Genomic DNA, 23,193 nt, shown 5'->3' with positions numbered 1-23,193 from the left:
GTTTACATGTGGAAGTAATGGAAAAAGGCAAAGTGGTGAAGTGACACCAGCTACTGCTGCAAGTGCCTTGAATTGTCTGTCCTGTGTCTTTGGGGGGGAAAGCATGAAAAGAAGCCAGGAAGGCTAAGGGAAAACAGGAAATTGTTCAGACTTCTTATATATGTAAACAGAGAGAATGGAAAAAAGCAAAACAGGAAGTACTTCAGAAGCATAAACAAATACTTACTGTATTACTTCATTGAGAAATTGTAGATTCTCCACAATCCAATAATCAGAGAGTACCTAAATGGAAACAGTGGCCACCAGGAGGAAAACCACCATGAGCCAGATTCTAACCATGAAAAGGCCTTCAACCTCTTAACATGTGAATTTAGAAAATTACTCAACCTCTGAAAAATAGAAATGGTCAAGAAAAATCCCAATAATATCTAAAAGTAAATGAGAGATCAGTGGAAATCAATATTCCATTCAGTAACTACTTTTAAATATAAAACTCTGTACTTCTAGGAGAATGGTCTGTCCATGGTGAATGAGATAAGTATGTTGGCAAATTTGTACATCCATTTTGTGGAGTTGGTCTTACCCCTCTAAAAATCAAGTTGAAGAAGACCAATTCAGTATAAATTTGAAAACCTGTATAAATTTAAAAACCAGCATAAATTTAAAAACTGAGAGTTCATTGTTCTCTTGGAAGTAGAAAGAGTAGAAATAAAGCAGTAGACTAGTAGACTAGAAGCCAGATGCTTGTATAGATGATTTCCAGGGTTTGTCATAAGGTTCTAGTAAGATAAGGTATGACAAAGCACTTTATAGAATCTAAAATGTTATTCAGTAATTTCAAGTGGTATGAACAGCATCAATGATTGCGATTCATGGGGTCGCAAAGAGTTGGACACGACTGAGCGACTGCACTGAACTGAACTGAACTGAATAGTAAATTTATAGAACTCAAAATTACATGATTGGAAACTACTCCAATAAAAGTCACCTTAAATTTTTATTGGACTTCCCTGGTGGCTCACACAGTAAAGCGTCTGCCTGCAATGTGGGAGACCCAGGTTCAATCCCTGGGTTGGGAGGATCCCCTGGAGAAGGAAATGGCAACCCACTCGAGTACTCTTGCCTGAAAAATCCCTTGGACGGAGGATCCTGGTAGACTACAGTCCATGGTGTTGCAAAGAGTCGGACATGACTGAGTGACTTCACTTTCACTTAAATTTTTATACAACTATGATTAACACATTACTAGCTATTTGACTGCCTTTTAAAGCCACTTGGTGGTTTGAGCCTATTTAGTCGATGAAGAGACAACTTGCTCGGTATATGGGTGTGTGCACTTGCATCCACACTGGCTTGCTCAGTCGTGTCTGATGGGGAAACGAAGTTTTCAAGAACGCATTCTTCCTAAGGTTAAAGGGAAGCTTATAATTGCTAAACAAGGGTGGACTCTGCATTTACATTTTTAAGTTTTGCTCAGTAAATTTGGGAGGAGATCAGAGATGTTTGAAATTTTAATTTTACCCAGAAGAGTCACCATAAAATGGTGCAGTTGCAAAAGAAATCTATTGAGTTTCCTGAGCTGCTGGGAAGTTTAAGCAATAGAAACTGTAATTCTTAAACCACTTGACTTGTTGCTGATAGAATTGGTCTGTTACCATAAATGCAAGATTACAGTAAATACATTTTTCCATTAGGTCACTTCTTTACTCTGTTTGGCCTTGTTGATTAAATTCTTAAGTGACTTTCTTCTGATATTGCCCTTTGTGCTTCCTCTGTTCACGTTAATTGACTCCTCATTCTCTTAGACTGAGGTAAAATTTATGAACTTATGTCCATAGTTTAAAGTGTGTACATAGTTTAAAAATGTGTATGTAAGGCAAATATATGTAAAGTTTGATTGAACACTCAATGTAAACGTCCTGATTTTAACTCTTAAAATTCACATTTCAAGTAAGTAAATATACTGATTTGCAGAAAATAAAGGGTATTTTCCTAAAGAAAACTTCTCTGAGGTACAAAAATTAGAAGTAATGAACATGAACAAATGAAATCAGTCTTTGATTTAAAACTCCTTGTTCAGGAAGGTGATGGGCTAAGAATTCTGATGCCATAGTGAAAGAGTTGCTACCTCACTCTTGGTTCTTAGGAGGACTAAATGAACTCATACAGATAATTATTTGGAACAGTGTCTGATACATGATAAGTGCTCAATAAATGTTTGCAGTTTTCCTTGGATTATTACTTAAAAAAACAAACAAACAGGGATATTCAGTGAAGAAATGTGTTGTCTGTCTAACAACCGAAGTTATTCTTAATTGGAATTTAGTTTCCCCTTTGTCCCTATCTTATTCTTCTTGCTCTTCCTGCCTCTCTTTGTTTTTGTTGTTTAGTTGCTAAGTCATGTCCGAGTCTTTTGAGACCTCATGGACTATAGCCCTCTAGGCTCCTCTGTCCATGGACTTCTCCAGGCCAGAATTCTGGAGTGGGTTGCCATTTCCTTCTCTAGGGCATCTTCCTAACCCAGGAATTGAACCTGTGTCTCTTTCATTGGCAGATTGATTCTTTACCACTGAGCCACCTGGGAAGGCCCCCACCTTTCTTTACTGGTTTGAGGACCTCAAAATGACTGTCAAAGTCCGTTAGCCAGCATTTTGTGTCCCTGTTGAGCAGCCTAAACAAAATAATTTGCTATGCTTTTGCTGATACTATCTTCCTCTAACAATCCAAATTCTACCCCTCCTTCAGACTCTAACCCCTTGCGCTTTTCCTAGATCCATCTAGAGTACATTAAGTTTAATTGAATTAATCCAATGTGCATAGTCTCTACCATACATTTATTGCTTTGCATACATGTGCTTTATGTATTTTTATATTTTCTCTTAAGTAATATTTTAGGTTTCTCAATGGCTTACGTTTCACTTAGGCAGTATTCCCATCTCCTTTCTTCATAAGGTTGTACACATGGCAGAGTCTCCTAAGCAAATACTCAATGAGTAGAATCACCTTTCCTCATTCAGATGGTTATTTTGATATCATGTGGTTATAACCTTTGATACCAGGGAGAAACTTTCATTTAATAATTCATTCTAAGATCCAAACTATACTCTTTTTATCAGAAAATTTCTCCTGGAAATGATCCTAATTCACTCCTTTTGCAGTTGATGTTATCATCTGGATGAAATGAAAGAAGGAAATGTGATAATAATCATAGTTAATTATTTTGATTTAAAAAAAGTTATTTCTTTCTTTGAGTTATTTTCTTAAAAGAAATTTTTCTTGGAGTATCGTTGATTTACAATGTGTTAGTTTCAGATGTATAGCAAAGGGAATCAGTTCTACGTATACATGTATCCACTCTTTTTTAGATTATTTTCCCAGATAGGCCAATGGAATATTTCTCAGCCATAAAAAATAATGCAATAATGCCATTTGCAACAACATGGATGGACCTTGAGTTGTTTTTTTTTTAAGGAATTTATATTTTTTCTTCAAGGAGTTTTAAGACCTTGATGTCTGTGATTGAAAAAGCTGTATCCCATTCTTTCTAATTTTTATTCCCTTGGTAGAATAATTCAAAATGGGACCTGTATAACATCTGAATCAGAATCACTTGGTTTGTTTAAATTGAAGAGTTCAGTGCCCCATTGTAGAACTACTGAACCAGAAGGTCTTATTGTGAAGCCAGGACCCTGCTTTTGGCATGCTGCCAGGTAACTCTTACATATTTAGGAGCTGATAATTATTTTATTTAGTTTTCAGTATGCGATAAAGTGAATCTCTGTTTTGCTTTCCTTGTTAGACTTTTCGTTATGTAATTTTAAAGCTATTCAGTTAGGGTGTTTTGTGGCTTAAGACAACTGTTTGTGAGGGCTGGAACCTTCTCTCTCCACTCTGTACACAGATACACAATCTTATCTTCTGATAACCTCCTAAATAGTACCATAGTCCTAAGCACTAGTGAAGCTTATACTGTTATTACCAGTTTGTCTATATATGAGACCCTCCGCTTCCATCAGATTGTAAGTTTCTTAAGCATGAGTGTACACAGTATATAATAGGTTTGTTATACAATAAATGTTTCTTGTTATGAATACCAAATACATTTTATATTGCTATTTAACTGCTTCATATCTGTTAAACATATATTCTCAACATGGGAAAACACCTAAGCATAGGTTTATTTTTATTTCCTTGGTATCCTTTACACTTCTGGGTACATAGTGAGAGATGAATGTGAGTAAACCACTTCACTTTACTCACAATATGAGTACATAAGAATTCATACTTTTAAAAATAATTTAATATAAAACTGAGAAAATTTAATTTATATATTGAAGCAAAACAGGAAGAAAAAAAAAAAACCCAAGCCTTCACTTAGTCATTTCTGGAAGAATAGCTCAGCAGGGCTGAGTGACATTGTGTTTACAAACATGGTTTCCATAGCTGAGTAAGCTTTTGCAGTGACCAATAATCTCTCATAACCAGCTGAGCCATTGTCTCCTGATGCGTTCTTATTTCTAGCAAGAGCATGAGGTTGGCAAAATTATCCAAAGTATTACATCCCAGATCATTCTAGATACAGCCAAGAAGCTTGGTTTTTAAAACAGGAATGTGTAACTAGTAAATCCAAGTGGAAACTTTCTTAGTTTTAGGCAGATGATTTCTTTTTCTCTAATTAAAAGCATGTTTAGATGGATATTGTTTGGGGATATAGGACTCTCTTAAAACAAGTTTCCCGTTTCTGTTTCATCTCTGAAACAGACAGAACTTTTCTCCAGTTCTGTCTGAGAATAAGTAACTAATGCAATTTGTTCAACAGTGTACAAAAATCAATGAAAAGAAATAAATCTTAGACTGAGAAAAATGTTTTGGAGATGCTGTGCTTAGGCTTCTGAATTAACAAGCTATCCTATTCTTACAGGGTTAAGCCTGAGTGATCACCCTCAGACCAGCTTAATGTGATATTTTGTTTGCATCCCACTTTCTCTATATCCAGGTTCTTTCTATTGTCATATTCAGTTCATAAAACTATCTCATAGCAACTTCATGGCACCCCTCCTACTTAATGGAAAAAAGGGAACTAATGTTTTGAGATTCTGTTATGTGCTTAGTACTCTAAAAATGTTATCTCATTTAATCCTTAAAATTCTTGAGGTGGATTTTATAATCCTCAGTTGACAAATTTAGTTTCAAAAAGTCACACAGATGATAACTGAGTTAACTAATGCTTAATACCAAGATTTTTATTTTCAGGTCTGGTATTCTCGTTACTGTTCAAGAAACTAGTACTGTGTAGTAAGTGGTCAGTGAACTTTGCTGAGTTAATGAATGGATTCCATGGATGGCTAATATAATTTGAATACCACCTTGAATCTCTCTGATGCTTCTATTTTCCCTCCTCCCTCCCACTCCCACTTTCTCTCTCTGGCTCTCTTTCTTTTCCCCATGGTAAACATTTATTTGAATGAATTTGGGGGTCACATGACCCACCCTCTTCCATGAGTAGAAGTCACCTCCAAAATATGTCCTTGACACAAAGCTCTCCATCTCTTGTTGGCCTTGTTCTGGAAAACAAAGCTCATTAATTTGTGAGGTAGCCTGTTTCATTCTTGTGTGGTCCTTATTAGAAAGACTTTCCTTGCACTGAGAGAAAATCTGATTCTAAGTGGGAAAATAGCATGGCATTATGGGGAAAGCATAGGTCTTGGGTCAGAAAATTGGAATTTGGACCCCAACATTTTCACTTTAGGCAAGAGCCAACTTTTCTGGACCTGCTGCCTCACCTATGAAATGGTGGTAGTTGGTAGTGCCTGCATGCCTAACTCTCGGGGTCATTATGAGAGCCACATTTTGTGGTTCACAGAACTTGGGACCATTCTTTCCAAAGAACGGAAGTGAAGTGGAAGTGTTAGTTGCTGAGTTGTGTCCGACACTTTGTGACTCCACAGACTGTAGCCCACCAGGTTCCTCTGTCTATGGAATACTCCAGGCAAGAATACTGGAGTGGGTAGTCATTCTCTTCTTCAGGGGATCTTTCCAACCCAGGGATTGAATTTAGGTCTCCCTTCTTCATTGCCACAGACTCTTTACCATCTGAGCCACCAAAGAAGCCCCGATAAAAAGTTAGTTGTTCCTGTTTCACCCTCAGGGACTTCATAAAATAATCCTACTCATTTTTAATGAAAACAATGATGTGTTTCACTACATCTTCCTTTCTTTAGACTAAAAAACTCTATTTCCTTACACATTTTCAAATATACAGGATGAATGGGTTTTATATAAAAAATCCTTCTGGTTTCCTCCTGCTGAATTCTCTCTGTTATATCACATGCTTTCTCAAAGGGTGCCACAGAACTGGATCCCACGCTGCAGAATCATCCTTACTAGCACAGAATGCAGTGTCGTAACAGTCCTTGGCTTGGATATGCTGCTTTGATAATGCAACCTCAAATTACTCAAGTATTTTCAGCCATTACATTTCACAGCTAAGCTATATTGAGTTTGTGTTTGAGTAAGAGTCAAGTTTTATATTCAGTTCAGTTCAGTTCAGTGGCTGTCGTGTCCGACTCTTTGCGACCTTATGAACTGCAACACGCCGGGCCTCCCTGTCCATCACCAACTCTCGAAATTCACTCAAACTCATGTCCATCGAGTCAGTGATGCCATCCAACCATCTCATCCTCTGTCGTCCCCTTCTCCTCCTATCCCAATCCCTCCCAGCATCAGAGTCTTTTCCAGTGAGTCAACTCTTCGCATGAGGTGGCCAAAGTACTAGAGTTTCCGCTTTAGCATCATTCCTTCCAAAGAACACGCAGGACTGATCTCCTTCAGAATGGACTTGTTGGATCTCCTTGCAGTCCAAGGGACTCTCAAGAGTCTTCTTCAACACCACAGTTTAAAAGCATCAATTCTTCGGCACTCAGCTTTCTTCAAGTCCAACCCTCACATCCATACATGACTACTGGAAAAACCATAGCCTTGACTAGATGGACCTTTGTAGGCAAAGTAATGTCTCTGCTTTTGAATATGCTATCTAGGTTGGTCATAACTTTTCTTCCAAGGAGTAAGCGTCTTTTAATTTCATGGCTGCAATCACTATCTGCAGTGATTTTGGAGCCCCCCAAAATAAAGTCTGACACTGTTTCCATTGTTTCCCCATCTATCTGCCATGAAGTGATGAAACCAGATGCCATGATCTTCATTTTCTGAATGTTGAGCTTTAAGCCAACATTTTCTCTCTCCTCTTTCACTTTCATCAAGAGGCTTTTTAGTTCCTCTTCACTTTCTGCCATAAGGGCGGTGTCATCTGCATATCTGAGGTTATTGATATTTCTCCCGGCAATCTTGATTCCAGCTTGTGTTTCTTCCCGCCCAGCATTTCTCATGATGTACTCTGCATATAAATTAAATAAGCAGGGTGACAATATACAGCCTTGACATGCTCCTTTTTCTATTTGGAACCAGTCTGTTGTTCCGTGTCCAGTTTTAACTGTTGTTTCCTGAGCTGCATATAGGTTTCTCAAGAGGAAGGTCACGTGGTCTGGTATTCCCATCTCTTGAAGAATTTTCCACAGTTTCTTGTGATCCACACAGTCAAAGGCTTTGGCATACTCAATAAAGCAGAAATAGATGCTTTTCTGGAACTCTCTTGCTTTTTCCATGATCCAGCAGATGTTGGCAATTTGATCTCTGGTTCTAATGCCATTTCTAAAACCAGCCTGAACATCTGGAAGTTCACAGTTAATGTATTGCTGAAGCTTGGCTTGCAGAATTTTGAGCATTACTTTACTAGCGTGTGAGATGAGTGCAATTGTGTGGTAGTTCGAGCATTGTTTGGCATTGCCTTTCATTGGGATTGGCATGAAAACTGACCTTTTTCAGTTCTGTGGCCACTGCTGAGTTTCCCAAATTTGCTGGCATATTGAGTGCAGCACTTTCACAGCATCATCTTTCGGGATTTGAAATAGCTCCACTGGAATTCCATCACCTCCACTAGCTTTGTTCATAGTGATGCTTTCTAAGGCCCACTTGACTTCACATTCCAGGATGTCTGGCTCTAGGTGAGTGATCACACCATCATGATTATCTTGGTCGTGAAGATCTTTTTTGTACAGTTCTTCTGTGTATTCTTGCCACCTCTTCTTAATATCTTCTGCTTCTGTTAAGTCCATACCATTCTGTCCTTTATCGAGCCCATTTTTGCATGAAATATTCCCTTGGTATCTCTAATTTTCTTGAAGAAATCTCTAGTCTTTCCCATTCTGTTGTTTGCCTCTATTTCTTTGCATTGATCGCTGTGGAAGGCTTTCTTATCTCTTCTTGCTCTTCTTTAGAACTCTGCATTCAGATACTTATATCTTTCCTTTTCTCCTTTGCTTTTCACTTCTTTTCACAGCTATTTGTAAGGCCTCCTCAGACAGCCATTTTGCTTTTTTGCATTTCTTTTCCATGGGGATGGTCTTGATCTCCTGTACAATATCATGAACCTCTCTCCATAGTTCATCAGGCACTCTGTCTATCAGATCTAGTCCCTTAAATCTCACTTCCACTGTATAATCATAAGGGATTTGATTTAGGTCATACATCAATGTTCTCGTGGTTTTCCCTACTTTCTTCAATTTAAGTCTGAATTTGGCAATAAGAAATTCATGATCTGAGCCACAGTCAGCTCCTGGTCTTGTTTTTGGTGACTGTATAGAGCTTCTCCATCTTTGGCTGCAAAGAATATAATCAATCTGATTTTGGTGTTGACCATCTGGTGATGTCCATGTGTAGAGTCTTCTCTTGTGTTGTTGGAAGAGGGTGTTTGCTATGACCAGTGCATTGTCTTGGCAAAACTCTATTAGTATTTGCCCTGCTTGATTCCGTATTTGCCAAATTTGCCTGTTACTCCAGGTGTTTCTTGACTTCCTACTTTTGCATTCCAGTCCCCTACATTGAAAAGGACATCTCTTTTGGGGTGTTAGTTCTAAAAGGTCTTGTAGGTCTTCATAGAACCGTTCAACTTCAGCTTCTTCAGCGTTACTGGTTGGGGCATAGACTTGGATTACTGTGATATTGAATGGTTTGCCTTGGAAATGAACAGAGATAATTCTGTCGTTTTTGAGATTGCATCCAAATACTGCATTTCAGAATCTTTCGTTGACCATGATGGCTACTCCATTTCTTCTAAGGGATTCCTGCCTGCAGTAGTAGATATAATGGTCAACTGAGTAAATTCACCCATTCTAGTCCATTTTAGTTCGCTGATTCCTAGAATGTCGATGTTCACTCTTGCCATCTCCTGTTTGACCACTTCCAATTTGCCTTGATTCATGGACCTGACATTCCATGTTCCTATGCAATATTGCTCTTTACAGCATCGGACCTTGCTTCTATCACCAGTGACATCCACAAATGGGTATTGTTTTTGCTTTGTCTCCATCCCTTCATTCATTCTGGAGTTATTTCTCCATGGATCTCCAGTAGCATTTGGGCACCTCCGACCTGGGGAGTTCCTCTTTCAGTATCCTATCCTTTTGCCTTTTCATAGTGTTCATGGGGTCCTCAAGGCAAGAATACTGAAGTGGTTTACCATTCCCTTCTCCAATGGACCACATTCTGTCAGACCTGTCCCCCATGACCCACCTGTCTTGGGTGGCCCCATGGGCATGGCTTAGTTTCATTGAGTTAGACAAGGCTGTGGTCCTAGTGTGATTAGATTGACTAGTTTTCTGTGAGTATGGTTTCAGTGTGTTTGCCCTCTGATGCCCTCTTGCAACACCTACTGTCTTACTTGGGTTTCTGTCTTGGACATGGAGTATCTCTTCACGGCTACTCCAGCAAAGTGCAGCCGCTGCTCCTTACCTTGGATGAGGGATATCTCCTCACCGCCGCCCCTCCTGACCTTGAACGTAGAGTAGCTCCTCTCAGCCCTCCTGTGCCTGTGCAGCCACCGCTCCTGGACCTGGGGTTGCTCGTCTCAGCTGCCACCCCTGACCTCAGACGTGGGGTAGCTCCTCTCGGCCACGCTTCTGCAAGGTCTGTCGCAGCTGGCGTGCTTCTAAGTTTTATATTAGATGCTGTCAATTTAGGTCTTTCAGGTCTTGTATTCATGTGATTATGTTTTTTAACCTAACTGTAGACCACTACATTTATTTATTTTTATTTAATTCATCATGGCTTTAGTCCATTATTACAGCTACTGTAACTTTTTTGACTTCTTATTTTTACCTACTAATGTATAGCTACCTCTCCAAGTTTTATGACATCTGCAAAAATGATAAACTAGTCCTTTCTGGTCTTAGCCACATTATTGGGAAAAAAGTTCAATAATGTAAACTTGAGAAGAAACTTGTGTCTTTCCACTAAAGATTTCCCTCTAATTTTAGTTACTGAACAGTTTATTGCAGTTATCTGTGATAGATTTGCTTCTCCCCTGTAGACCATTCCTTGGTCTTCTTAATGTACCTAAAGCTTGTCAACTACAAATTGGCACTTGCCAAGAGTCATTTGCCAGCGACTGAACAACAACAAGGGCATTTGCTATCTGCCTCTGTTGAGACTGAACCTTGTGGTGCTGCAGCTGTTGACCTTCAACACCCCTTGAGGGAGTTCAGGGTGGAGTGAGGCACTCTCTGCCCCAGGGAAGCTGGTGGGACAGGTCTTTAGATAGTTAGGTATTTTCAGGAATTGATTTCATGATCCCAACTCTTGCATCTCTTCATATCTAGAAAAATCACAAAATCCCTTCATGGTGGCATTAGCTCCTCTTGACTAGCAGAAAACATTTTGTAAAATAAGTGCTTGATGGCACTGAACTCCCCCTTCACCAAAATCTTACGTATTGACCTTCCCCACTGCCTCTTTGGAGCAGGCTCTCGTGGCTGTCTGAGGTGCTGCCTCCTGGGCAGCAGTCCTCATTTTACCCCAAGTAAAACTTAACTCACAACTCTCAAGGTGTGCATCTTTTTTACTTGACAGGCTTAACATAGTGCCTGGCAAATAGAAGCTGCTCTAAGAGTTTATAATTGGAGAATTAACAGGTGAATGAATTAACATATTAGGCAGTATGCTTTGAGTTAGGTTATTCAGCTAGATACTACCCATGTAACCTAGCCAACATGCAACTTACATTTTCCTTTTTTTAAATTCTCAAATGTACTAAGACAGAGTTTGTCACATAGACCCTAAATCAACAGAAATCTTTCCTTGATCTACTAATTTAATAACCCTATTTTAGAAGGAAATTAGATCTGCTGACAAGACTTCATTTTGGTAAACCCATCCATACTTCCCAGGACAGGGAAGCCTGGCATGCTGCAGTTCATAGGGTTGCAAAGAGTCGGATAGGACTGAGCGACTAAACAACAATAATAATCCACACTCATTGGTGAAAGTGAAAGTGAAGTCGCTCAGTCGTGTCTGACTGTTTGCGACCCATGGACTGTAGCCTACCAAGCTCCTCCATCCATGGGATTCTCCAGGCAAGAATATTGGAGTGGGTTGCCATTTCCTTCTCCAGGGGATCTTCCTGACCCAGGGATCAAACCCAGGTCTCCCACATTGCAGGCAGATGCTTTAACCTCTGCACTACCAGGGAAGCCCTTAAATACAAGAATATAGTCTCTCAGAAAACCTCCTATAGAGACACAGAACTTCAGATCCAAGTACTAACATCAAAGATTTCAAGGGGGGAAAGGAAGCCAGGTTGAAAGAAGAAGGGGAAGGAGGCAGCGGAGGGAGGAGTGCGAAAGGGGTGGCCTTGCAGATGTCTCCTGCCACCTACAAATACCCAGGCGTTATGGGACTTTTCCTGTAGTTAACGCCTATTTGTTCTTGCTGCTACTGCTGCTGCTAAGTAGCTTCAGTCGTGTCCCAACTCTGTGCGACCCCATAGACGGAAGCCCATGAGGCTTCCTTGTCCCTGGGATTCTCCAGGCAAGAATGCTGGAGTGGGTTGTCATTTCCTTCTCCACTGCATGAAAGTGAAAAGTGAAGTCGCTCAGTCGTGTCCGACTCTTAGCGACCCCATAGACTGCAGCCTACCAGACTCCTCTGTCCACGGGATTTTCCAGGCAAGAGTACTGGAGTGGGTCGCCAGAAGTATCCACATAGTTTCTGTTCACTTACTTCCTCCAGACTTTGCTTCGTGGTCTCCTTACCTAATTACCATCTGTTGTGGGATGTACATCTGGGCAAGTACTGCTCCTCCATCACCTTCCTCCCCCTTCCCTGCTCCCTATTTTTCTACTTTCTCTGCTCAATCATTTCAAGGCATGCAGTTTTCCTTAAGTGCGCTATTGAGAATAGACTCCTCTTTGCCTTGAGTTCTCCTATTTATCCCTCTCCTTTCCTACCTGAATTCTTCTCTTTAGACTGAAATTGTAAAAGGGGGGTTCAGGATGGGGAACACGTGTATACCTGTGGTGGATTCATGTTGATGTATGGCAAAACCAATACAATATTATAAAGTAATTTACCTCCAATGAAAATAAATAAACCTATATTTTTAAAAAAGTAAATTTAAAACTGTGTTGAAAAAAATGTTGTATCCCAAGATTGCATTTTTTAAAAACAAATCTGAAAGAAACACATTTTATCTCTACCTAAACAAAACTAAAATTCATGCAACCAATACAAGTACATTAAAAAAAAATCTAAAAAAAATCTACTGACAGATGAGTGGCTCAGTGGTGCTCAGATGGAGAGGAATTATTGCAACTTGGGTGATCAACAAAGATCAAAATAGAAACCTTCTGAATAATCATGATGTGTGGTATTTTATAAGGCTAGTTCTGATTCCTTCAGAAGACTAAAATATTCCATTACGTCGTTGTGAATTCTGTTTTACTTACCAATCTAATTTACCTCTTGAGTCATAGTTTAGATTTTGTCATAAGGACAGGTTTGGCTTAGGCTGGTTTTCTGGGAATAGAGTTAAATGAGGCCATTGATGTGTATTTATGTTTAGCTTAAGGAAATGGCCTCTTGTTTGCTGAAAGCATACACACAATCCTCTGCTATTTCCTGTATTTTGATAACAAGTAATATTTTCTGGAGTGGAAAATATGTGTTATTCTCAAAAAGGTTTATTGTAATCTTAATCTGAAATTAATTAGTAGCTGCATTTCTTTACATTTATTCACATATTTTGCCAATCCTTTTTACTGCCAAGTTCAAGGGTATCATTTTGTTCCACATGCCAGCTTTTCCAAAAGTTTATCCATAATGCTACTATCTTTTATATTTGAGTTATTTTGAAGGCTGCTTTTTATTTTTTATGTAAGAATTGTATGATTTTATACTTAGAATGTTGGTTTACCCCATTTCGTAGTTATCATGTAACAAGATATAATCTCTGAGCTTTCAATTAGTAGAAAAAAATACACAAGTCAGAAAGCCTAGGAAGGAATGTAAAAGAAGTCTTGAAATGCAGTCCCATAAATACTGTCTCAATCAGGAACTAAATTACCATGTGATGTAAGGATTGTGTCTATTTCTTGTTCAGTTGCACAGTCGTGTCTGACTCTTTGTGACCCCATGGAAGCAGCATGCCAGGCTTCCCTGTCCTTCCCTGTCTCCCGGAGTTTGCTCAAACTCATGTCCTTTGAGTCAGTGATGCCATCCAACCATCTCATCCTCTGTTGCCCCTTTCTTGTCTTGTCTTCAGTCTTTCCCAGCATCAGGGTGTTTTCTAATGAGTCAGTTCTTCGCATCAAGCGGCCAAAGTTTAGGAGCTTCAGCTTCAGCATCAGTCCTGCCAATGAATATTCAGGGTTGATTTCCTTTTGGATTGACTAGTTTGATCTCCTTGCAGTCCAAGGGACCCTCAAGAGTCTTCTCCAACACTGCAGTTGAAAAGCATCAATTCTTTGGTGTCTAATTCTAGGGGCGCACTGAGGATCTCAATGAGTACTGACATAACTGCAACTCATGTTAACTACTGTACTTCCTCTAGGCTACCACTGAAGCTTTATTAAATTCATTTATTTATCTGTTTTTCCTATTAGACTGTGTGCTACTTGAGTGCAGGGTCTGTGAAAAGTATTTAGAAGCAGAGTAACTAAAAGTATGGCTTAAAAAATGCCTCTGACAAACTGTAATTTTGAAAAATTACTCTTTTGATATCAGTATAACAAGCTATAGAAGAGTAACAGCAGCGTCCTCTTTGTAGTTTTGTAGTTATCGTAAAGATAAAATGAAATACTGTAGGTAAAGATATGGAGAAGGGGATGGCACCCCACTCCAGTACTCTTGCCTGGAAAATCCCATGGACAGAGGAGCCTCGTAGGCTGCAGTCCATGGGGTTGCAAAGAGTCGGACAGGACTTCACTTTCACTTTCACTTTTCACTTTCATGCAGTGGAGAAGGAAATGGCAACCCACTCCAGTGTTCTTGCCTGGAGAATCCCAGGGACGGGGGAGCCTGTTGGGCTGCCGTCTATGGAGTTGCACAGAGTTGGACACAACTGAAGCAACTTAGCAGCAGCAGGTAAAGATAAAGTAATTTGAAATGTAAAGAATTTGTCTAAAAGGAACAACCATGAATGAAAAGGCTCAAATATTTGCCCATAAACAAGATTAAAATGTAGATGGAAAATTGGGCAAAAATGTTGGTAATATACAGCCAGATGAAGCATTGTTAAATAAATAAAATATGGAAATTGCAATTTGGCTTTCCTAGTGACCCAGATGGTAAAGAATCTGCCTGCAATGTGTGAGACCCAGTTCAATCACCCAGACTTTCACTTTCACTTTTTCGCAAGGTCACAGTACGGGTAGGCTGGTTTCACAGCAAGGAATGTATGACTTTAAAGGTTGGCATGGTTCTTTTCAGGATTTAGCACACTTGAAGAAGTTACAGCCAACTCTCAATGGCATATCTCTTCATCAGTTTCATTTAAGAAGGATCCCCTTGGCCAAAAGCCCATCTTCATCCAGCCTCTAGCCAGCCTCAGGGTGCACAGCGGGGGGACAGTTTTCATGCCAGGGTTGCTGGAATCCCCCAGCCAGAAATCCAGTGGTTTCATAACCAACAATATCAATTCCGCCAACAAAAGATGTAGTTTTCCACTTTGAGGAGTCCGCAGGCTTGGCTTTAATGCTTATAGTTAATGCTTACTCAGAGCATGCAGGGCAATACTGTTGCAAAGCAGCCAATAGTGCTGGGGAAGCTGCTCGTGCAGCTACACTCACAGGGCTCCAAACGGTAAAGGAAGCCCAGCTTGCTTCAAAGACTTTGCCCTGCTGCAGCCCTGCTCCTCCCGCCGTCACTAACGAGAGTCCCTGCTGTGTGTCTCAGTGCATACTGTGGCTGGTCCACCATTTACTAACAGTTCCCCCTAAGTCCTCAGCTATGGCTTAACCAGTATACTTGAAATCTCACTGAAGTATGTGTTCAGGGCATTACACCAGTTATTATTGGGAAAGATCCCCTAGAGGAGGGCATGGCAACCCATTCCAGTATTCTCACCTGGAGAATCCCATGGACGGAGGAGCCTGGTGGGCTACAGTCCATAGGCTTGCAAAGACTTGGATACAACTGAAGTAATAGCATACACAATGAAAACATATGTCTACACAAAAATTTCTATATGAATATTAATGGAAATTTTCTTTTCAGTCATTATCATCGAAACCAAGAAATAATAAAAATTTACATCACCCGGTAAGTGGATAAAGACACTGTGGATATGCATAGAATGAATACTATGAAAGGATAATAGAAAGGAAAGCAATAGAAAGGAAAAAAAAACCGTGATACCTGGATATATCTGAATGTATTCAGTTCAGTTCAGTCACTCAGTTGTGTCCGACTCTTTGCGACCCCATGAATTGCAGCAAAACAGACCTCCCTGTCCATCACCAACTAACTCCTGGAGTTCACCCAAACTCATGTCCATCGAGTCAGTGATGCCATCCAGCCATCTCATCCTCTGTTGTCCCCTTCTCCTCCAGCCCCCAATCCCTCCCAGCATCAGAGTCTTTTCCCATGAGTCAACTCTTCACATGAGGTGGCCAAAGTATTATGCAAAGTGAAAGAAGTCAGATTAAAAAGGTTACATACTGTACAATTTCATTTATATGAGATTTTGGACAAGGCAAAACCACAGGGACAGAAAAAAAATCAATGATTACTAGGGAGAAGAGTTAGGGGGAAAGAAAACAAGATGGAACTTTTTTTTTTTTCCCCACACTATGCAGCATATAGGATCTTAGTTCCCAAACCAGGGATCAAACCCGTGCCTCTTGTATTGAGAGCATGTAGTTTAACCACTGGACCACCTGGGAATCCTCAAGAGAGAATTTTTTAGGGTGATAAAACTACTCTGTATTTTGACTGTACTGATGGTTACAACAACAGAATGGGAAAGACTAGAGATCTCTTCAAGAAAATTAGAGATACCAAGGGAACATTTCATGCAAAGATGGGCTCGATAAAGGACAGAAATGATATGGACCTAACAGAAGCAGAAGATATTAAGAAGAGGTGGCAAGATACACGGAAGAACTGTACAAAAAAGATCTTCACGACCCAGATAATCATGATGATGTGATCACTAATCTAGAGCCAGACATCTTGGAATGTGAAGTCAAGTGGGCCTTAGAAAGCATCACTACGAACAAAGCTAGTGGAGGTGATGGAATTCCAGTTGAGCTGTTTCAAATCCTGAAAGATGATGCTGTGAAAGTGCTGCACTCAATATGCCAGCACATTTGGAAAAGTCAGCAGGGGCCACAGGACTGGAAAAGGTCAGTTTTCATTCCAATTCCAAAGAAAGGCAATGCCAAAGAATGCTCAAACTACTGCACAATTGCACTCATCTCACATGCTAGTAAAGTAATGCTCAAAATTCTCCAGGCCAGACTTCAGCAATATGGAAACTGTGAACTCCCTGATGTTCAAGCTGGTTTTAGAAAAGGCATTAGAACCAGAGATCAAATTGCCAACATCTGCTGGATCATGGAAAAAGCAAGAGAGTTCCAGAAAAACATCTATTTCTGCTTTATTGACTATGCCAAAGCCTTTGACTGTGTGGATCATAATAAACTGTGGAAAATTCTGAAAGAGATGGGAATACCAGATCACCTAACCTGCCTCTTGAGAAATCTGTATGCAAGTCAGGAAGCAACAGTTAGAACTGAACATGGAACAACAGACTGGTCCGAAATAGGAAAAGGAGGACGTCAAGGCTGTCTATTGTCACCCTGCTTATTTAACTTCTATGCATAGTATATCATGAGAAACGCTGGGCTGGAAGAAGCACAAGCTGGAATCAAGATTGCCGGGAGAAATATCAATAACCTGAGATATGCAGATGACACCACCCTTATGGCAGAAAGTGAAGAGGAACTAAAAAGCCTCTTAATGAAAGTGAAAGAGGAGAGTGAAAAAGTTGGCTTAAAGCTCAACATTCAGAAAAGGAAGATCATGGCAACTGGTCCCATCACTTCATGGGAAATAGATGGGGAAACAGTAGAAACAGCGTCAGACTTTATTTTTGGGGGCTCCAAAATCACTGTGGATGGTGACTGCAGCCATGAAATTAAAAGACGCTTACTCCTTGGAAGAAAAGTTATGATCAACCTAGATAGTATATTCAAAAGCAGAGACATTGCTGACTAAGGTCCGTCTAGTCAAGGCTATGGTTTTTCCAGTGGTCATGTATGGATGTGAGAGTTGGACTGTGGAGAAGGCTGAGCACCGAAGAATTGATGCGTTTGAACTGTGGTGTTGGAGAAGACTCTTGAGGGTCCCTTGGACTGCAAGGAGATCCAACCAGTCCATTCTGAAGGAGATCAACCCTGGGATTTCTTTGGAAGGAATGATGCTAAAGCTGAAGCTCCAGTACTTTGACCACCTCATGCAAAGAGTTGACTCATTGGAAAAGACTCTGATGCTGGGAGAGATTGGGGGCAGGAGGAGAAAGGGATGACCCAGGATGAGATGGCTTGATGTCATCACGGACTCATTGGACATGAGTCTGAATGAACTCCGGGAGATGGTGATGGACCGGGAGGCCTGGCGTGCTGCGATTCATGGGGTCACAAAGAGTCGGACACGACTGAGTGACTGAACTGAACTGAATTGATGGTTTCATGAATGTGAATGTGTGCATGCATGCTAAGTTCTTGAGTTGTGTCTGATTCTTTTGAACCCTATGGATCATAGTCCACTAACTTTCTCTGTCCATGGGTTTCTCCAGGCAAGAATACTGGTGTGGGTTGCCATGCCCTCCTCTAGGGAATCTCCATGACCTGGGGATCCAAGCCCTGTCTCTTAAGTCTCCTTCATTGTCATTGGGAGGTAGGTTCTTTACCACTAGCATCACCTGGGAAGCCCTGAATGAATGTATCCTTTGGTTAAATTCATAGAAAAGGGAAATTATCACTTTAAAAATATAATATCTTAATTACCCTGACTGTGTGTGTGTGTGCTTAGTTGCTCAGCCATGTCCAACGCTTTGCAATGCCATGAACTACAGCACACCAGGCTTCCCTGTCCATCACCAACTCTGGGAGCTTACTCAAACTCACGTCCATCGAGTCAGTGTTGCCATCCAACCATCTCATGCTCTCTCATCCCATTCTCCTTCCGCCTTCAATCTTCCCCAGCATCAGGGTCATTTCAAATGAGTCAGCTCTTTGCATCAGGTGTCCAAAATATTGGAGTTTCAGCTTTAGCATCAATCCTTCCAATGAATATTTGGGACTGATTTCCTTTAGGATTGACTGGTTGGATTTCCTTACAGTCCAAGGGACTGTCTCCAGAGTCCCTTGAGAGATTCAAAATTCAAAACATTAATTCTTCGATGATCAGCATTCTTTATAGTCCAACAAGCTCAGTTTGTAAAGAATCTGCCTGCAGTGCAGGAGACCTGGGTTTGATCCATGGGTTGGGAAGATCCCATTGAGAAGGGAAAGACTACCCACTCCAGTGGCCTGGCCTGGAGAATGCCATGGACTGTATAGTCCATGGGGTCCCAAAGAGTCAGACACAACTGAGCAACTTTCACTTTCACTATCTCACATCCATACATGACTACTAGAAAAAGCATAGCTTTGACAAGACAGACCTTTGTCGGCAAAGTAATGTCTCTGCTTTTTAATATGCTGTCTACATTGGTCATAGCTTTTCTTCCAAGGACCAAATATCTTTTAACTTCATGGCTGTAGTCACCATCTGCAGTGATTTTGGAGCCCCCAAAAATAAACTCTCTCATTGTTTCCCTGTCTATTTGCCATGTAGTGATGGGACTAGATAACTTGATCTTCGTTTTTTGAATGTTTAGTTTTAAGCCAGCTTTTTCACTCTTCTCTTTCACTTTCATCAGGAGGCTCTGTAGTTCTTACTCACTTTCTGCCATAAGGGTGGTGTCATCTGCGTATCTGAGGTTATTGATATTTCTCCTGACAATCTTGATTCCAGTTTGTGTTTTATCCAGGCCAGCATTTCCCATGATGTACTCTGCATACAAGCTAAATAAGCAGGGTGACAATATACAGCCTTGACATACTCCTTTCCCAATTTGGAACCAGTCGGTTGTTCCATGCCTGGTTTGAGCCACAGTCAGCTCCTGGTCTTCTTTTTGCTGACTGTATAGAGCTTCTCCATCTTTGGCTGCAAAGAACTAATCAATTTGAGTTCACTATTGACTATCTGGTGATATCCATGTATAGAGTCCTCTCTTGTGTGTTTGGAAGAGGGTGTTTGCTATGACCAGTGCATTCTCTTGGCAAAACTCTGTTAGCCTTTGCCCTGCTTCATTTTGTACTCCAAGGCCAAATTAGCCTGTTACTCCAGGTATCTCTTGACTTCCTACTTTTGCATTCCAGTCCCTATTATGGAAAGGACATATTTTTGGGGTATTAGTTCTAGAAGGTCTGGTAGGTATTCATAGAACCATTCAACGTCAGCTTCTTTGACATTAGTGGTTGGGGCATAGACTTGGATTACTGTAATATTGACTGATTTGCCTTGGAAACGAACAGAGATCATTCTGTCATTTTTGAGATTGCACCCACGTACTGCATTTTGGACTCTTTTGTTGACCATGATGGCTACTCCATTTCTTCTAAGGGATTCTTGCCCACAGTAGTAGATATAATGGTCATCTGAATTAAATTTGCCCATTCTAGTCCATTTTAGTTTACTGATTCCTAAAATGTTGATTTTCACTCTTGCCATCTCTTGTTTGACCACTTCCAATTTGCCTTGATTCATGGACCTAACATTCCAGGTTCCTATACAATATTGTTCTTTACAGCATTGGACTTTACTTCCATCACTAGTCTCATCCCCAGCTGGGCGTTGTTTTTGCTTTGGTTCCGTCTCTTCATTCTTTCTGGAGTTATTTCTCCACTCTTCTCCAGAAGCATATTGGCACCTACTGACCTGGGGAGTTCATCTTTCAGTGTCATGTCTTTTTGCCTTTTCATACTGTTCATGGTGTTCTCAAGGCAAGAATACTGAAGTGGTTTGCCTTCCCTTCTCCAGTCAAAATGTTATTTAATATATGCAAATTTTTATAAATATATAAGAAAAAAGCAAATATACTAATTTATAAACATGCAAAGGACTCACACTAACAATTTACAAAATAAAAATACAAGCAGCCCATTAAGTTAAAGATGCCTCACTAATATAAAAGACTGTGGAGGGAAATTGGCCAAAACAGTGGAGTAGAAAGATCCTGATCTCACATTCTTGCCAGGCATACCAAAATCACAACCATTTGCAAAAAAAAAAATGAAAAAAAAAATCAACAAAAAAGACTGGAACCTACTGGAAAAGATCTACAACTAAAGATACAAGGAAGGCACCATAATGAGATAGCTAGAAAGGACAGGCTTTTGATATAGTTGAGTCCCATAACCGTGGGTGGATAAATAAATAGGAGAATATTTACAAGAGGTTCTCCTAAAGGAGTCCCAAGTCATGCTTCACAACCCAGGGGAATTGGCTTTGAAGGGGTTTACTTTCAGAAGGCAAGAGGGCTGGGACAGTAGAAACTTCACTTTTAAAGGGCTCATACAATATCCCACACACTCTAGGAGCTAGGGCAGAAGCAGTAATTTGATAGAAGCACAAGTCAGACCTACCTGCTGATTTTGGAAGTCTCTTGAGAGGCAGGAGGCAACTGGAGCTCAAACTGGGGACATAGACACTAGTCTACCACCAGGGGGCAGGCACCAGCTCCAGAATTGCCCCGGGCTCCAGCCCTGTCCTCCAGGAAGCCTGTTCCTTGGGACCAGACTCATCTATAAGAGCACAAAGACAAGCCACAAAAAAACCTCAGCCCTGTAGCCTGCAGACCTAGACCACACACTAGCAAGCCAAATCCTGCCCTGTGACTAGCTAGGCCCTGGCCCCACCTACTAGCAGGCTAACACAAGCTTTGGGACAACTCAGAAAGCTGCATACAACCTGGTCAGGAATTAGCCCCACCCACCAGTGATCCAACACCAGCTCTGGGACTCCTGGGCCCTGCAACCAGACTTCAGGATGTAATTCTGCCTATCAACACTAGCCACAGGAAATAGCTTTACCCACCAGTGGGCATTCTTGCCTGAAGAATACCATGAACCGAGGAGCCTCATGAGCTACAGTCCATAGGGTTGCAAAGAGTTGGACATGACTAAAGTGACTTAGCATGCATGTACTCACACCAGTGAGCAAGCAACATCCCCAGGGTCTCCTGGACCCTGACTCCACCAATCTGAGCCAAAACTAGCCTTGGGGCCTCCTAGGGTTCCATAGTCAGACACCATGTGACCTGTCCTGACAACCTGTGGTCAACAGCCTTTGCACAAGGCAGGGCCTGGCAACCAAGCATACCAAACCACTGACATAGTCTGCCACAACAGAAGGACCCAGGCAGCCCCCATAGGGGGACGCCTAGAGCATACAGCTCAGCTGACTAGAAGGGAGTGTGCTGCTGTAACAAATAGGACATCCCCTACAAAAAGTCACTTCTCTAAGGCTAGGAAATGTAACCAAGTTACCAGATACATAAAAATAAAAATAGCAACTTAGGCAAAATGAGACAACAGAGGAACATGTTCCAAAGGAAAGAAGAAGATAAAATCCCGTGACTACTGGTTTTTCCAGTATTCACATACAGATGTGAAAGTTGGACCATAAAGAAGGCTGATTGTTGAGGAACTGATTCTTTCAAACTGTGGTGCTGGAGAAGATTCTCAAGAGTCTCTTGGACTGCAAGAAGATCTGAATATACATTGAAAGGACTGATGCTGAAGCTGAAGCTCCAGTATTTGGCCACCTGGTACAAAGAGTTAACTCATTGGAAAAGACCCTGATGCTGGGAAGGGTTGAGGGCAGGAGGAGAAGGTAACAGAGGATGAGACTGTTGTATGGCATCATGGACTCAATGGACATCAGTTTAAGTGAACTCTGAGAGATACTGAAGGACAGGGAAGACTGTCATGCTGCAGTCCATGGGGTTGCAAAGAGTCGAACAACTTAGCAACTGAACAACAACCACACAATTCCAGGAAAAGAGCTAAGTGAACTGGAGATAGACAACCTACTCAAATAGGGGTCAGGGCATTGATCATCAAGATGACCAAAGACCTCAGGAGAAGAATGGGTCCACAGAGTGAAAACCTATAAGTGTTTAATAAAGAGCTAGACAATATGAAGAAGAAACAGACAGATAAACAATACAAAAACTGAAATTTAAAAATACACTGAAGCAATGAAGAGTAGATTAAATTTATTAGAGGACTGGATCTGCAAGCTGGAAGACAGAGAAGTGGAGATTACTGATACTGAACAGAGAAAGAGAAAAAATAATGAAAAGAAATGAGGACAATTTAAGAGGCTTCTGGGGCAACATGAAGTTTGCAAACATTTATATTATAGGGGTCCCAAATGGCAACCCACTCCAGTATTCTTGCCTGGAGAATCCCATGGACAGAGGAGCCTGGCAGGCTACAGTCCACAGGGTCACAAAGAGTCGGACACGACTGAGTGAGTTCACTTTCACTTTCAGAAGGATAAGAGAGATATAAGAGGCCAATGAACATATCTGAAGACAAAGTAGCTGAAAACTGCCATAACTTGGGAAAGGAAACAGACATCTAGGACCAGGAAGCAAGGAGCGTGCCAAACAAGATGAAGTCAGAGAACCACATCTAGATACATTGTAACTAAATGTATCTAACTAAAATGACAAAAATTAAAGAGAGA

This window comes from Capra hircus, chromosome 15 (assembly GCF_001704415.2).
Source record: "Capra hircus breed San Clemente chromosome 15, ASM170441v1, whole genome shotgun sequence".
Taxonomy (NCBI): Eukaryota; Metazoa; Chordata; class Mammalia; order Artiodactyla; family Bovidae; genus Capra; species Capra hircus.
The sequence above is the reverse complement of the archived record's forward strand: the minus strand, read 5'-3'. Positions refer to the sequence as shown.